Consider the following 16,583-nt stretch of genomic DNA (forward strand, 5'->3'; position numbering starts at 1 on the left):
GAAGAGAGTAGTACACAACGGGTTTACAAAATAATTAAGAAATAAGAATCGGTTTAGTGTTTCGAACCATGTTTTGATTTTCTTAGATATGACTTTGCTATGTAATATGAGAAACAAATATTATCAAACAGAACGTTGAATATATACCTTATCCATAAAAGTAAATGAAAAATTACTTTGAACAAATAAAATCATTTATTGTGAATGCTGTGCATTTCATTGCAAACTTTTCTATATCTACTGGAAAATTTAGACATTGTTTTTAACGGTATTAGACGAATATTACCATATAGTATTATCATTATGAACAACGATATTGTATTATCATTATGAACAACGAAGAGCTAGAAAAAAATGCGGCTTTCAATGGGACAATCTCGGAACAAAGAAAACATTTACTTCAAATACAAGTAGCACAAAGAAAGAAGGGAAAACAGCGAGATCAAAAAAGATAATTATAACGTTCGTGCAAGTCAGTAAAAAAAACCTTGCAAATCTACGAAAAAGCTGCCGAAATGGACGATTGATAGTTTTTTGTACAGTTTCGCATATACACTAACTTAAAACTTGACTTTATGAAGCGGATGTGGTCTAGTGGGTTTGTTCTAGTGCATAAAAATTGAGAATAGAAATGGGAAATATGTCAAAGAGACAACAACCCGACTAAAGAGCAGAAAACAGCCGAAAGTCACCAACGGGTTTTCAACACTGCGAGAAAATCCCGCACCCGGAGGCGGGCTTCAGCTGGCCCCTAAATAAAAATGTGTACTAGTTCAGTGAAAATGGACGTCACACTAAACTCCAAAACATATAAATGAACTAAAATTTTAAAAAAACATACAAGACTAACAAAGGCCAGAGGCTCCTGACTTGGGAAAAGCGCAAATATTTGGTGGGGTTAAACATGTTTTGTGAGATCTCAACCCACCCCCTATATATACCTCTAGCCAATGTAGAATAAACAAACACACAGCAATACGCACAGTGTCTGTAAGACAATGGCACTTTATATAATCATGCTACTAAATCTGTTTTGTAAAGTGTGTATATTCCAATCTTCTTGTGCCTGCCCCACGATAGAGTGACGCTCGATTATTGCAGCCTAAATGTTTATATAAATGCATCAAAGATACAAATACTCATCAGTTGAGTCTACCAACTCCCTCGGCCAAAGTTGATCTTAGGTGAATTTGATTATTAGGAACCTTTTGGTTATACAGGTCATCACGTTTCTATGTTCTAATTATATATCTTTGGCTTCAAATGTTTCGGGATGAGCATTACTAATTCCTTACGGAGGTAGATCCAGAAAAGTGTCTCGGATGATTTATGAAGAATTATTTTTTATTCATTTGCACTCGAGTCTAAACAGTTAGAAATCTATATCAAATACGAAGTAGAAGAGCATTGGAAACCAAAAACTCATAAAAGTAAGCGAAACACAACTTAGGCTATATATGCAAAATTTTATAAACAATAGACTTACAGACAAGTACCATATCGGTACTGGGGTTGTGATACCCTTGGGGACGAAACGTCCATCAACAGTGGCATCAACCCAGTGGTTGTGGAAACTTATTACGAATAATAGGTTTATCATTTAGTACGCCAGACGCGCGTTTCGTCTATAAAGACTCGTCAGTGTCGCTCATACCAAAACAATTTGAAGACCAAATAAATTAAGACGACAGCATGTTATATTTGGGCAAGGCGAATGTTCTATGCAGACAGGGTTGATTTTCAAAGTCCAGTTGCAGGCGATAAAAAGTCCCCATACGGTCTATCGATGCCTATATTCGAAGATACCAATAAAATTCTCCGTTGTTAAAAGTTCCAAATTTATACTAAGTGTTACGTGGTCAGGTAAGTATACATTCATTTTATCCCATCATCTTTATAGATGTGTTGACCTCGGTCTTTCGTTGTCTTCTCCGAAAAGGACATAAAAAGTACAGCTAAATGTTTAGGGACACATTTCCCTTATAGCGTTCTAACCACAGTTTTATCATTCGTTTTATTTTGAATCAGTTTAATTATGTCTGAAACGTATAACTAGCTTCTGGTCGGATGGTACATTCATTAAGTATCGAAATGGAACAAAAGACTCTAGCGGTGTACATTTGTACCTGTACTTTTACAATGTATTGCAAAGTAACATGTAATTCACTTAAAAATCAGAACGCTCACTTCTTAAGGTTAAACGAAACTCAGCTGACCTGTGACTGATATTTCTATTTATACATTTCGTGTTGTACATATACTTTATACATTTATAATCTATTTTGTCGAATAGAGAAACCAAAACAAGTAATGCAAATGAATATTCTTGGATTTATAACTATACCAGGATGGGTACTCACAGTTATCATCATATTTATTACATTATATTTGTAAGTATGTCTCATTACATGATATTGAAAAGTACAAGATCTAATCACAAATTAAAAATAACAATTTAGATATGTACTGCGTCTAAAGCGTTTTCTGGATTTACCATCATCAGGAACGCTTAATTCAAACAATTAGACAGTCAAGGATGCATAAATACTTTAATTCTTGCAAATTGTTATTTGTCAATGCATGAATAATTTTGTATTCTTAATCATGTTGTTATGACGAGCTGCTTTCGTTTTTTAATCGATAATTTATTCTTAGCACAGACTATAAGGCCGTGTTCACACCAATAAACCTGTTTACAATTAGTTTCATGTAATGAACACTGGTTTCACATTAAATTTGTTCTCATCTGTACATCGGTTTTAATTACTTGTACATGAGAAACTGAAAGCGCGAAAAAAAAATTATGATTCAGACAAAAAACCATACCCCCCCCCCCCCCTTTTGAAGTTAAATGGTTGCTCCCTTAGGCGTAGACCAATTAATTTTTAATTATTTTTTTATTTTTTGGGGGTGGGGGTGTCGGGGTGGGAGGAGATAGATTGTCTAAATTCGTTTTTTTTAAAGAAAAAAAAACCAAATGTTCCAGAAGGGAAGTAAGAAACTTTTCTGATTTCTTGAAAATGAAGAGCCGGGGGTATTCAACATGGAGTTTAAAAATGTCCCTGTATTTTATTGAAAAAAGAAATGTATATTTTTTTTATGAAAGTAATAAAACAATAGTTTGATCCCACGAAGATGAATGGTCGGTACCTTAAAAAAAAAATCGTTCTATTAATTTGGAGAACTTTGTGAGTTCTTTTAAGATGTCACGATTTCGTAACAATAGGCGAAAAAAGGATTTTGAAAATGATTGATTGATTGTTGATTGTTAAAAACGTTCAGTGGCAAAATACAGATACAATAGGTAGGTACTGTAATAAAGGCCGTCCGAGATGAAGACGGACGTCGCTGCTGAGTACTTGTACATCCCGCACAGCCAAACGAACGCCTCGGTACTTTGGCAAGGGTTTTACGGCCGATCGAAAGAAGATCTAAGTGACCATATTTCTAATCCCCAGTCACACATGAGGTGATTTTGCAAATGAATAGTCTGGACTTGTACTAACTGTAAAAATAACCGTGTCCACGACATGATGAAAACGAATATTTTGTCCTACAAAATGCAGGACCTTGCAAGAAAAAGTTATGAACAAAACGTGGAAATAATGTTCGCGCTAAATAAATAAGCCGCACCATCAACCGGTGTAAAATGAACATTCTATCAGCAAAAATTCCCCCTCCCGCTGAAAATCAAATGGTTCACTAAGGCTATTAAATTTAATCATGTTTTAATGGAAAACGCAAAACCCTCGCCATAACCTATGACAGCGGTGTAACAGTTCAACATAAGAACACATTATAAATATTAGTTGAAAAGGGGTCATCAGATCGATTCAAAGCACAAAAACACAAAAGACACACAGAACAGTTCTGAGAGTACTCGTAGTTACTAAAAGCTAGACCAAAGCAAATAAAAACTAATTAAAAAATCATGTATCTGAGACTAAAACATTTATGATCCAATGGATTTAGTGTAAAGACGTCATGGACAGTCATAGAAACACATGACCTTGTGCAGTGCCAAAATATCGGTATTGACATATTGTTGGACCATGAATGTACATATGTGAACAAATATCATCAAGATAGCTGTAAGTGTTGTTGAATATATCAACTAAATGGAATTTAGACGGGTCTTTATTGAGTTTGGCCATAAAGAGTACAGGAACAAGTCTGCTATTAAAGGGGCGCATTTGTTCCCATAGGGATACCTATAACCTGTCGATACACTTTATTGCCGAAGCGTACATAAATGTTGTCAAGGATATGATTTTCAGCTTTATAATCAGCCCATCACACCTACAGTAAAAATATCTAGCATATTTACCTTTCTCATTACAGAAAAGGGCTTCATATGAGTTGCAGCACATACATTTGCAATCAGATTTTGCAAAGGACCATTTATTTACATAGGAAAACATTCGTGTAGTGAAAAGAGTTGAAAAGTCAAAACTGCCAATCTACTTAAAAGGACCATCAGAATTACGTAATTTGTCTAAAACATCTAACGAATTTTATACACTCCAAAAATGGGTAATTCCACCATTTTTATATGTTTTATTACAAAAGTCATGATGGATATTAAAGAACTTGTTAAAAGCGCTGAAAAATTAGTTGTAGAACACTTATCCTTCTGGTATCTTTCGCCTCTCTTTTACTAGAGGCCGAGATGATACGATATTTTGAATATATATAAGATGTCTTTATTTTTATTTATAGATATTCGTTATGACATCACGATATTTTAAACATTTATATGATTTTTTTTATTTTTATTTATAGATATTCGTTATGACATCACGCTATTTTAAACATTTATATGATTTTTTTATTTTTATTTATAGATATTCGTTATGACATCACGCTATTTTAAACATTTATATGATTTTTTAATTTTTATTTATAGATATTCGTTATGACATCACGATATTTTAAACGTTTATATGATTTTTTTTTATTTTTATTTATAGATATTCGTTATGACATCACGATATTTTAAACATTTATATGATTTTTTTATTTTTATTTATAGATATTCGTTATGACATCACGATATTTTAAACATTTATATGATTTTTTTATTTTTATTTATAGATATTCGTTATGAAATCACGATATTTTAAACATTTATATGATTTCTTTATTTTTATTTATAGATATTCGTTATGGCATCACAATCTATGGAGACGTTTAGGTATTCCAGGACCTAGACCAATACCTTTCCTTGGAGTTCTGCCTCTTTATAAAAAGCATGTAATTATCATTTGTTCATAAGAATGGATAAAAAATGCAAAACAAACAAGTTGCTAACATTCTATGTCATTTGGTCTCTATATAGCTAGCGGAGAGGTTCTCTATGCTCTAGAGGACTAGCTATCAATCAAAGAATACTTTAGCTAACTCGACAATCAGATCTCGCATTTGCTAATACACACACTTACGCAAACAATGACTTATATCCTAACATTTGCACTATTTATCTCTTTTGTTAATGTACTCATGAAGGAATGACAATCTGAAACCTAAACAATGTAATAAAAAGATTTCATAATGTTCTAGTCTTAATAGTACCACCGAACGGATACTATTAAGAATTTGGACGCTAAATAATTCATAGATTATACTTTGTAACGTAAAGAATTATAAATATCATCCCTCTTGTTCTTTTTGTGTTTGTAATAGTCAAGGGGAGACAAGTGATTCACAGAGATACATGCATTAAATTATGTCTGTATCGACCTTCTCCAGATTGTTCTATCAATTTCGTTTACTGAAAAAAGGTTTAAAAAAGGAAAATAGCAATCTAAACTCAATACTATACTTTCAATTGTAACATTACCAGAACATTTGCAATTTATACTATGTTATTTTCTCTGGTCGTTTATTCACAGGGATTAGCAAAAGCAGACCTAGAACTTGTAACAACGTACGGATCAGTCGTCGGGTTAGTAGGTGTTTTTTTTTTAAGTTTTGTGTTGTACATGTACCTCATAATGTTTCAATACACATGTAACACTGATATGATCGATCTTCAATGGTCTGTAATACAGAAGAATCATTTGATTTCAAATCGAATTTGAAGTTAATCATAGATAATAACACGTATCGTATTTTTTTCATAATCTTTTATCTTTTATGAAGTTCGGTATTTTTGTTAATACTTTGTTTTTTATATACATCAAAATACAAAACTTATGATAGAATTTTTCGAAATATTAAGTATTTTCTTCTCCAGGTTGAGATCTTTTAGCTGTATTTTGTAAAATCTTTCGGAATTTTTGGTCTGTAATGCTCTTCAACTTCGTACTTTATTTGACCTTTTAACTTTTTTGATTCGAGCTTCACTGACGAATCTTTTGTAGACAAAACGCGCGTCTGGCGTAAAGAAATTTAAGCCAGATATCTATAATGAGTGTCAATACACACCTTACCTTTATCCTCCAATACAATCAAACAAATGAAGAGTTGTGACTTACTGTTAGAACACAGTAGTTTGGATACATAAGATATACAATTTTTTTTCAGAATATATAATGGTAATTTGCCAGTTTTGTTGATATCTGATCCAGAAATGATCAAGGAGATTTTCATTAAACAGTTTTCAAATTTCACAAATAGACCTGTAAGTTCTGTATTATTTTTTAAATTTGCATTTCTATATTTGCTTCCAATTTCACAAATAGATTGGTTAGTAGGAAATCATATTTTGAACCAAAATAAAATGATCCGTTCAATGCAAAATTTGAAATCTAATAGCAGGTCAGGCAGAGTAAACAAATACATATAGCATTAATATACTATTATCGACTAGAAAAGTTAATATAAATATAGAAATGATTCTCTTATGTCATGCTCTATCCTCATGTTAACTTGGGTTATCAACATATCCGTCAATATCTGTATACTGAGCGTAAGCGAGTTGAAAACTATTGCTTGCATGTTCTTTTCTGTACAATTTGGGACAGCAGTAAATTACCGATGATATTGAGAGATGAAATTGATCTTTTCTGTACCATATTAATATTGCAGCACTAAATCAGATGTTTTCTAAAAATTTATTTCGTTTTATTACAACACAACATTATCATGTACTATAATATGTCAACATTTGGTGGCCTTGGGCTGTTTTCTGCTCTTTGGTCGGGTTGACACATTCCCCGTTTTTATTCTCTATTTAAAAGATTGAAACAAACACAAATGACTGTTTTTATTAGTCTCACTGGAAAATAAATAATATCTAATCTGTTATTTTAACAAATATATGCTATTCCAGATTGTTACTTTTTTGGTGGGGTTCGTGTTACTCAGTCTTTTGTTTTCTATGTTGTGTTTTGTGTACTATTGTTTGTCTGTTGGTCTTTTTCTTTTTTAGCCATGGCGTTGTCAATATATTTTCGACTTATGAGTTTGAATGTCCCTTTGGTATCTTTCGCCTCTGTTTTTTAGAAACAGTATGGATTAACACGGCGGGTGATGCATGCGTAGTAATAGATGCGTACACTGTCGACACATCCGGTCTCGCTCCCTTTGATGTTCATGCGATTCCCTCAGTGTTTGTTACCTTGATTTGTCTTCTTAATCGATTTATGGTATTGCGTAAACCCTCAGTTGCGTAAACCCCTGAGGGTTTACGCAGTATATATTGGACGATGTCCGTAGTCTTTCGGAACACCGGATGTTATTCGGAATACATCTGTTCTTTCTATGGCCACCTTTCATATACATGCGCAATAGCTTATTATTTGACCTGTTGAATAAGCATTAGCATCTTAAAGTTGCGATAGAGATATGTTACATATGATGCGAAATTTATTATGACGCAAGCTACTTTAATAAGCATTTGAATATTTCCTTGCACGCAATTACAAGCTGCCGCTAATATTTACCTTACATATATATGCGTAGTTATTTTAATTAGAGTCAAACGTTGAAACCAGCTGTGTTTAGATATGAGATAAGATTTCATGTAAACAATGCGATTTATATTCGAAACGAGATATGTTAAAACTAAAATCTATAAAAGAAGTATTACTAGCATTTCATTTAAGATTCTGAGTCTAGGGAAGATGTACATGATGTACAAAGCAGGCTATTTCATTTTTTTCATACTGAAATTAAAAGGAAGTCTATCTTGCACTTTATTAAAATTTTACGTCTAGGATATCTACCAGGGACGTATATAATCTAATATACGTCCTTGAATAGATGTAAAAAACGAGGATTTTTCAAAAAAAAAAAATCGTTTTAATATTGAAAATAACGTTAAAATTAATTATGAAAGTACATTTCCGTTTTATTTTCATTAAAATTGCAAATTGAAATACAGTTATTTTCTTTGTTTAAATATTGCAACATTATTTCCTTTTTATTAAAACAAGGAAGTCATATAACCTCCTTGATTAAAATAATCAGATTGTTATAGGTACATCTGGATCCTTTTCATTATTAAAATGTGAATAAGTAGATATTTAATATGAAAAAAAAAAAAACTAAAACTGAAATCTAAATTTAAAATATATTTAAATAAAAATACATTTGACCATGCAGATGTAAGAAATAATACTTCAAGCAATGAAATGACGAATTAAATGTGCCGCTTTAATGACAATTGATAACCTTAAAATTAATCATGCATGCAATTTTAGCAGACTTAACAGGGTCAGCGAAAAGATATCAAATGTCTATTAATAGACACCGAGTGATGACAGAGACAGGCAGAGATAAGAAAAAATAATTTCTATTTATAAGTTATGTTCCTGTAGTAATTAAGGCTCTTCAAAATGTTCATCAAAATAAAAATAAATAATTATTATTTCTTGAAGACGATCAGATGATGAATTTTCGGTTTTAATATATTAAGTACGAAAATATAAAACAGTGTAAGGAGATTTTGAGCTATCTCACTGATCAGTAGGCTAAACAGTGCCTCCAAATGACCAGTATAAAACTATCCAGCAAGAGAGAAAAAGGATAGGTCAATATAAGAAACATGCAAGGCAACTTCAGTTCAATTTCAATATTTAGATTGTTCTAATGGATTTGTCAAATGTCAGAGGGAATATCTTTTTAAATGTGATAGGAATACCAATGAGACAACTCTCCATCAAGACACAGTGTAGTCAAAGTTAGCAATTATAGGTTATAATACAGCCTTCAACACAAAGGCTTGGCTCAATTTGGACAGCATCCTACTAAGGGCCCCAAAACACTGTTATAAAACAATTTAGACAGGAAAAAACAAACTCTAATTTAACTTCAAACCAGAAACAAAAAGCAAATATGAACTGCACCAAAAAACAAAAAAAAAACACAACCACTAAACAACATGCTTCTGACTTGGGGCGTGTGCTTATGAATACACCTGGTTTAAAAGAATTTACATACATACCATAAGACGGAAGTGTAACTTTACCATGTAAAAAACACCCTTTAAAAGTTAATGAAAAAATCGTGTTCAGATAAAAAATCAAAGTACTGAAGTACTGAACATCAGAGGACCTCATGTTATGTTGGATTATTGATAAATGACAGGTGTTTATATAATACCTGCCAGACAGATGTTCACCTTACAATATAGTACACATAATATAATTTGCTATCATATCTGAGATACCGTCTTATAGTAAGAAACTTATTTTTGTGAATTATCCATGAAATGTTTACGTGGTCAAATGAGAACTGCTAGATTGGCATTAGGACCGTATAGTTGCACACATGCAAAAATCGTAAGCTTATTACTTATAACAGAGAATCAACATAGCAAATAATTTTTTGAGTAGTCACTGAATTATGAGAAAGAGGTCAAGACAATCATATTAAAACAGATAAATTGTAATATTTGGGTGAAAGATACCACATGAACAGTAAACTCATATATCGATAATAAGCTGACAATGCCATGTCTAAAACTGAAAAAGACAAATAAGAGTACACTAGAAACAACATAGAAAACTAAAGCCTGAGCAACACGAACCCCACCAATAGTTGGGGTGATTTCAAGTGGTCTGGATGGGTAAGCAGATCCTGCTCTACATTTGGCAATTTATAAACAATGTATGTAGTATCCAGGTCTTCTATTTTATGAAACATTTTGTTTTCGAATCAATTGCTAATGTTTACACAGCAAGATTACTATATCTTATTCTTGCTTATTCAAGACACAAACTTTTTAAATGTTATAAATAGCTTCACTGAGTTATCTTTGTTTTATTGTAACACTTCATATCATTTATTTATTATGCGAAAAAAAATCAGCAGCTATAGGTTCTGTTTTTTAATTATTAGATGGTTCATTGTAAATATTACAATGTATTATATGAGGTAGATAGCCTTTCACTAATGATGGTATTATTGTTAATTGAATCTAACAACATCTGGATAGTTTTTCAAATGTTCGTTTTTTTTTACTTTGATCCGATTTAGTACTTTGACACCACTGGTTTTCGCAATGAGATGATTTTGCACCATACATATAGATCACAACTTCAATATGAATGCGTCGGTCCTTAGTAAGAGGCCTGTAAAACAGGGCTTGTAATTCTTTGGTGTATATCTTTTGATATTCTGTTTGTACATTGATGTGGCCATTAGTTTTCTGATTTATATTGTTTAATATTTGTCATTTCATGGCTATTTCTAACTGATTTTAGTATAGTTTTTTTTCTGATTGTAAAGATGTTGTATGGTAAGCTTTATTTCTTTTTCATCATTTTGTTTCTGTGTCTGATTACCAATCATACCTCCCTTTTCGTGTCTCTTTTTTAAATAATGACAACAGTTTGGTTTCAATTTTCATTTATATATGTAACAATATAAAACAATATAAAACAGTATATATATAATCTCATTACATCATTAATATTGGTCATTGTTGGAATATATTCATCTTTAACAATGTACTGTTAAAGTGCTATTTTCTAACAGGTACTTAGTATTATGGTTATTGTGAAATCACTTATTCAAAGGACGCGGTTCATTTATAGCCCAGAGCGGTCTAAAATATAAATCTTACAATAAAACTCCAAATAGTTCACAATTTGGTCCGTAAATTGGTCGATTTCAAATTTATTAACGCTCAATAAATCAGTTCTTTCATAATAGTACATTATATTCTCCAAATTAATAGGCCCATTTTATCCAAATATAATGATTTGGTGCAATTTTCAGACATGAAAGCTTTACGAAAATTTGGGCACCACCTACAATCCAAAATGTTTTGTAACCAAAAGATTCAAAATTTGATAAAGAATTCATCAAAATAAAAACTTTTTGGAATTGTATGGCAGCCATGGTTAATTATGCAAAAAACATATAAATTTCAGACAAAATTGACCAAAAATACAAATAATGTATAATTATGGGGTCATAGCTTCAAGATATTTAATAGTAGATGCCAAAATAGTATATTTTAGTCTTAATAGAATTATCACTAACATTTCTATTTATTTGAAATTTGTAATTGCTTGACCAATTTAGGGCCATTCTAACCCTTTGTGAACCTCTCTTTTCCTATAATACATTGTAAATTTCTATTTGATATTCCTTAAAATATCCACATATACCAAAATACGTTTTTTTTAATTTTACATTTAACGAGAAACATTTTACATGATCCCATATATTTGATTTAATCCAGTTATATGGTTTTAAAAAATATCGGATGCCTATATAATTCTTTCATTGCCTTTTGTAGTTGAGAGGTTGTTTTATTCAATTAACAACTTTTATTTTTGTATACAGGATATTTTAAAAAATGTGTTGGCGGATTATAAAAAATAAATGGATTGTAATTAAATATTTGACACAGCATAGGTTTCTGACACAGAATGAATGTGGTCTAAGAACTTAAAAAATTTTAATTTACCTATTCAAACCATATCATTATTATTTGCTTTTATATATAAATCAGAAATAACCAATTTAAAATGGAAAATTTTAAAGAAAAAAAGGAAAAAAAATCCCCTCTCCAAATTTTTTGAACCTCCTTATGATTCATCACCCACAAACTCAATCACAGCCTTCCCTTTGTGGTATGGTACCTTGCAGTACAATTTCAGAGAGATCCATACACTTGAACACAAGTTATTGTCTGGAAACTAGAAAAATGCTTGTTTTCTGGCCCCTTTTTGGCCCCATTTTCCTAAACGTTTAGGGCAATTACCCCCAAACTCAAACCCAGCTTTCCCTTTGTGATATGGAACCTTGTAGTACAATATCATAAAGATCCATACACTTACACACAAGTTATTGTCCTGAAACTAGAAAAATGCTTGTTTTTGTGCCCCTTTTTGGCCCCTAATTCCTAAAATTTGGAGGCAATTACCCCCAAAATCAATCCCAGCCTTCCCTTTGTAGTATGGTACCTTGCAGTACAATTTCAGAGAGATCCATACACTTGAACACAAGTTATTGTCTGGAAACTAGAAAAATGCTTATTTTTGGCCCCTTTTTCCTAAACGTTTTGGGCAATTACCCCCAAACTCAATTCCAGCTTTCCCTTTGTGATATGGAACCTTGTAGTACAATTTCATAAAGATCCATACACTTACACACAAGTTATTGTCATGAAACTAGAAAAATGCTTGTTTTTTCTCCTTTTTTTGGCCCCTAATTCCTAAAATTTTGAGGCAATTACCCCCAAAATCAATCCCAGCATTCCCTTTGTGATATGGAACCTTGTGGTACAATGTCAGAGAGATCCATACACTAACACACAAGTTATGTCTGGAAGTTACAAAAATGCTTATTTTTGGCCCCTAATTCCTTAACTGTTGGTACCATAACCCCCAAAATCAATCCCAACCTTCCTTTTGTGGTATTGAACCTTATGGTAAAATTTCATAGAGATTCATTCACTTAAACAAAAGTTAGAGTGCGAAAACCAATGTGTCTTTGGACGACGACGATGACGACGACGATGCCAACGTCATACCAATATACGACAGCAAAATTTTTTTGCGGTCGTATAAAAATTACTTGAACAATGGCATCATTGATATTTTTTGAAAAAAATGAAAAATTGCTATTGTAAAGGGGCATAATTCTAGAACAGTAAAAGTGATGCCACCATAATTCAAACTTGATCTGTGTATTGTGGTGATAAGCATTGTGTATAAGTTTCATAACATTTGGTTGAGGCAAACTTAAGTCAGAGAACGGAAATGAAAAATTGCAAGAAAAATTTTGCAATTTTTCCATTTATAAAGGGCATAACTCTAGAAAGGTTAAAGTGACGCCACTAAAATTCAAACTTGATCTGTGTTTTGTGGTAATAAGCATTGTATATAAGTTTGTTTGAGGCAAACTTAAGTTAGAGAACGGAAACCAAATTTGGGACGTACGGACGTATGTACGTACAGACGGACAAGGGTAAAACTAAATGCCCCCTCCGCTTTGGCGGGGGCATAAAAACATGGAAATAGCATCTTCATCTTTGCAGGATGCTGATATGGCTTTATAAAGTTCCATATTGAACACACCATCATTTGGATGCTGGCATCTAACATATATATAGACTTTGATATACCTTTTGTTTGGATGCTGGCATCCCAATTACATGTATATGCATGCAGACTCAACTTTCTCTTTGGATGCTGCCATCCCATGAGAAAAATTGGATGTTCATCCTTAATCTCAGGGATGCTGGAATCCCAGTTGTAAGTAAAAGTTGTCTCAACACATTATAAATTGAATGCTGACAGTCATTTCCTTTGGATGCTGGCATCTGTTTCTGTGAAAGCCGGTGGCCGTTTTGTTTAAAGGCTGACATCTTTGCATTATATGTTTCTTTATATATATGACCAGGTGACTTAAGTTTAATCGCTCAATTGAAAAGTCTTTTATCTTTTAAAAAAAAATTCACATATTTGGTGTTTGTATATTATTTATGGTACAGCAATTTTTCTATTTATAAAGGGGCATAACTCAATAATGGTTAAAGTGACACTACCCAAATTCAACTTGATCTGTGTTTTATCAGTGGAAGTCAAAATTAAACATTGCATTGTATAAAGCATTGATTGTAGTTGATTCAACTATAATCATGGACAAAGGAAGATAACTCCAATTTTAAAAATAACTTGATATTTAGAAGAAAATAAAAATTTTGCAATTTTTTCCATTTATAAAGGGGCATAACTCTAGAACGGTTAAAGTGACGCCACCAAGATTCAAACTTGATCTGTGTTTTGTGGTAATAAGCATTGTGTATAAGTTTCATAACATTTGGTTGAGGCAAACTTAAGTTAGAGGACAGAAACTAAAAATTTTGCAATTTTTCCATTTATAAAGGGGCATAACTCTAGAACGGTTAAAGTGACGCCACCATAATTCAAGCTTGATCTGTGTTTTGTGGTAATAAGCCTTGTGTATAAGTTTCATAACATTTGGTTGAGGCAAACTTAAGTTAGAGAACAACAACTAAAAATTTTGCAATTTTTCCATTTATAAAGGGGCATAACTCTAGAACGGTTGAAGTGACGCCACCAAAATTCAAACTTGATCTGTGTTTTGTGGTAATAAGCATTGTGTATAAGTTTCATAACATTTGGTTGAGGCAAACTCAAGTTAGAGAACGGAAACCAATTTTGGGACGTACGTACAGACGGACAAGGGTAAAACTTAATGCCCCAACCGCTAAGGCGGGGGCATAAATATATAGGAAAAGCGCATAAATCTAAAACTGGTGACCTTGATTGTGATGAATTACAAAAATACAAATTAAACGAAACAGTAATATACAATATACAATATTATATTGTATTAAAGAGTGTTTGGGGTTACTGAAAGTGAGCTTAACCTCATAGTCTGCTGAAATGATTGTGTTTTTTTTTTATGGTACATATAAAAAATATATAGGAAAAGCGCATCAATCTAAAACTGGTGACTTTAATTGTGATGAATTACAAAAATACAAATTTAAAACGAAACAGTAATTTACAATATTATATTGTATTAAAGAGTGTTTGGGGTTACTGAAAGTGAGCTTAACCTCATAGTCTGCTGAAATGATATCATAGACATACACTCTACTATTCAGATTGGTGACTGCACTTTATTAAGGTTCATATGAAGTCTGTAAGCCTGCGTTATAATTTTGTGTCTATGACAAACCCCCATTTTTAATTAAACTATATATTGGCATTAAATATATAAGATATCATAAGGAGATTTGTCTTCCCTAGTTGCCTGCATACAATAATACAGTACTGGTTTAATAACAATGCAAAATCTTTTAAATTTTTATTTCAATTATCAGTACTGGTCTCTTTCTTCTGTACGTACTGGATATTGTCAATATCACTGGACTTGCTATATGCACATCATGTCATGATCTGTTTCCATTTCACAAGGAGATCTGTTTTCCCCAGTTGCCTACATACAATAATACATGTCATGCATGTACCACTTTGATAACAATGCAAAATCTTTTAAATTTTAATTTTAATTATACGTACTGGATATTGCCAATATCACTGGACTTGCTGTATGCAACTTCCCATGCGTAGGCACATCATGTCATGATCTACTTCCATTTCAATCACAAAACTTACATTTTCAGTATTACGATCATTGTTAAGCTTTTTTCTGTATTCAATATTTATCAATCATCTAATAAAATCGGTTACATGAACTAGAGCTTTCTAACTTTCTTTTATCATTTATTACTTATCTGAAATCAGCTGGAATCGTAAATGATCTTAATGATCTAGTGCTGTTTGGATGTTTTGTCGCATAAATTCAACCTGTCCAGTAACTATAAAGTGTTACGATACATAATACACAACACATGAATAGTAACCCGAAAGGTACAGCCACTGCTTAAAAAACACTGAAACGAGAAATGAAAAACAGTATAGTTTTTAATACAGATAATATTCTGACCAATATAAATGTTTAAAGAAATTGCTTAAAATGAGTTTCCTGTTGCTTACGTCTTTCATCCACGCAATTTGGGCTCATATTTGTCTCTAAGGCAATTATACCACATCTCCTTAGTTTTACATTCACAGTAAAATATAAACTGGCCTCAAGCAATCAATGATTCTATATTCTTCATATAAAATCTTGCAAATATATGAAAGATTGTCAACAATAAGTTTTTGTTGTAACATCACAATACTTTTAAAGTAGATATGCATGTAGAATATAGTGTTAAAAATATATTGCTTTCCTCCCAATGTTCAAAATGACTACTCGTGATCATTGAGATGGGAGCCATCTCTGTGGGCCCCGCTGTGAATAATGTGTGGTAAAAAATTTGTATCTTTATCATTGGACATGGGGTTGTCAACTGAAACTGAAGTTTATGACCTTGACCTTTGACCTAGGAAGTTGTACATAAATTATGACACACCCTCTGGTGTTGGTTTATATACATGTCAAGTATATATATATAAACTTTGAAATCATAAGGTTCTCAAGATATAGAGCGGACATGATCTTTACCATAGGACATGAGGTTGTCAACTAATACCAAAGTTTTTGACCTTGACCTTTGACCTAGGAAGTTGTACATACATTATGACACACCCTCTGGTGTTGGTTAATACACATGCCAAGTATAAACTTTGAAATCATAACGG

General features: G+C 32.1%; 1 pseudogene; it reads left to right on the forward strand.

Annotated features, from left to right (window-relative positions):
- The first annotated feature begins 2,247 nt into the window (after positions 1-2,247).
- LOC127719406 (cytochrome P450 3A41-like) overlaps positions 2,248-16,583 on the forward strand; it is a 35,555-nt pseudogene continuing 21,219 nt past the window's right edge.

The sequence above is a fragment of the Mytilus californianus genome, unplaced genomic scaffold (genome assembly GCF_021869535.1).
Source record: "Mytilus californianus isolate M0D057914Y unplaced genomic scaffold, xbMytCali1.0.p SCAF_11, whole genome shotgun sequence".
Classification (NCBI taxonomy): domain Eukaryota; kingdom Metazoa; phylum Mollusca; class Bivalvia; order Mytilida; family Mytilidae; genus Mytilus; species Mytilus californianus.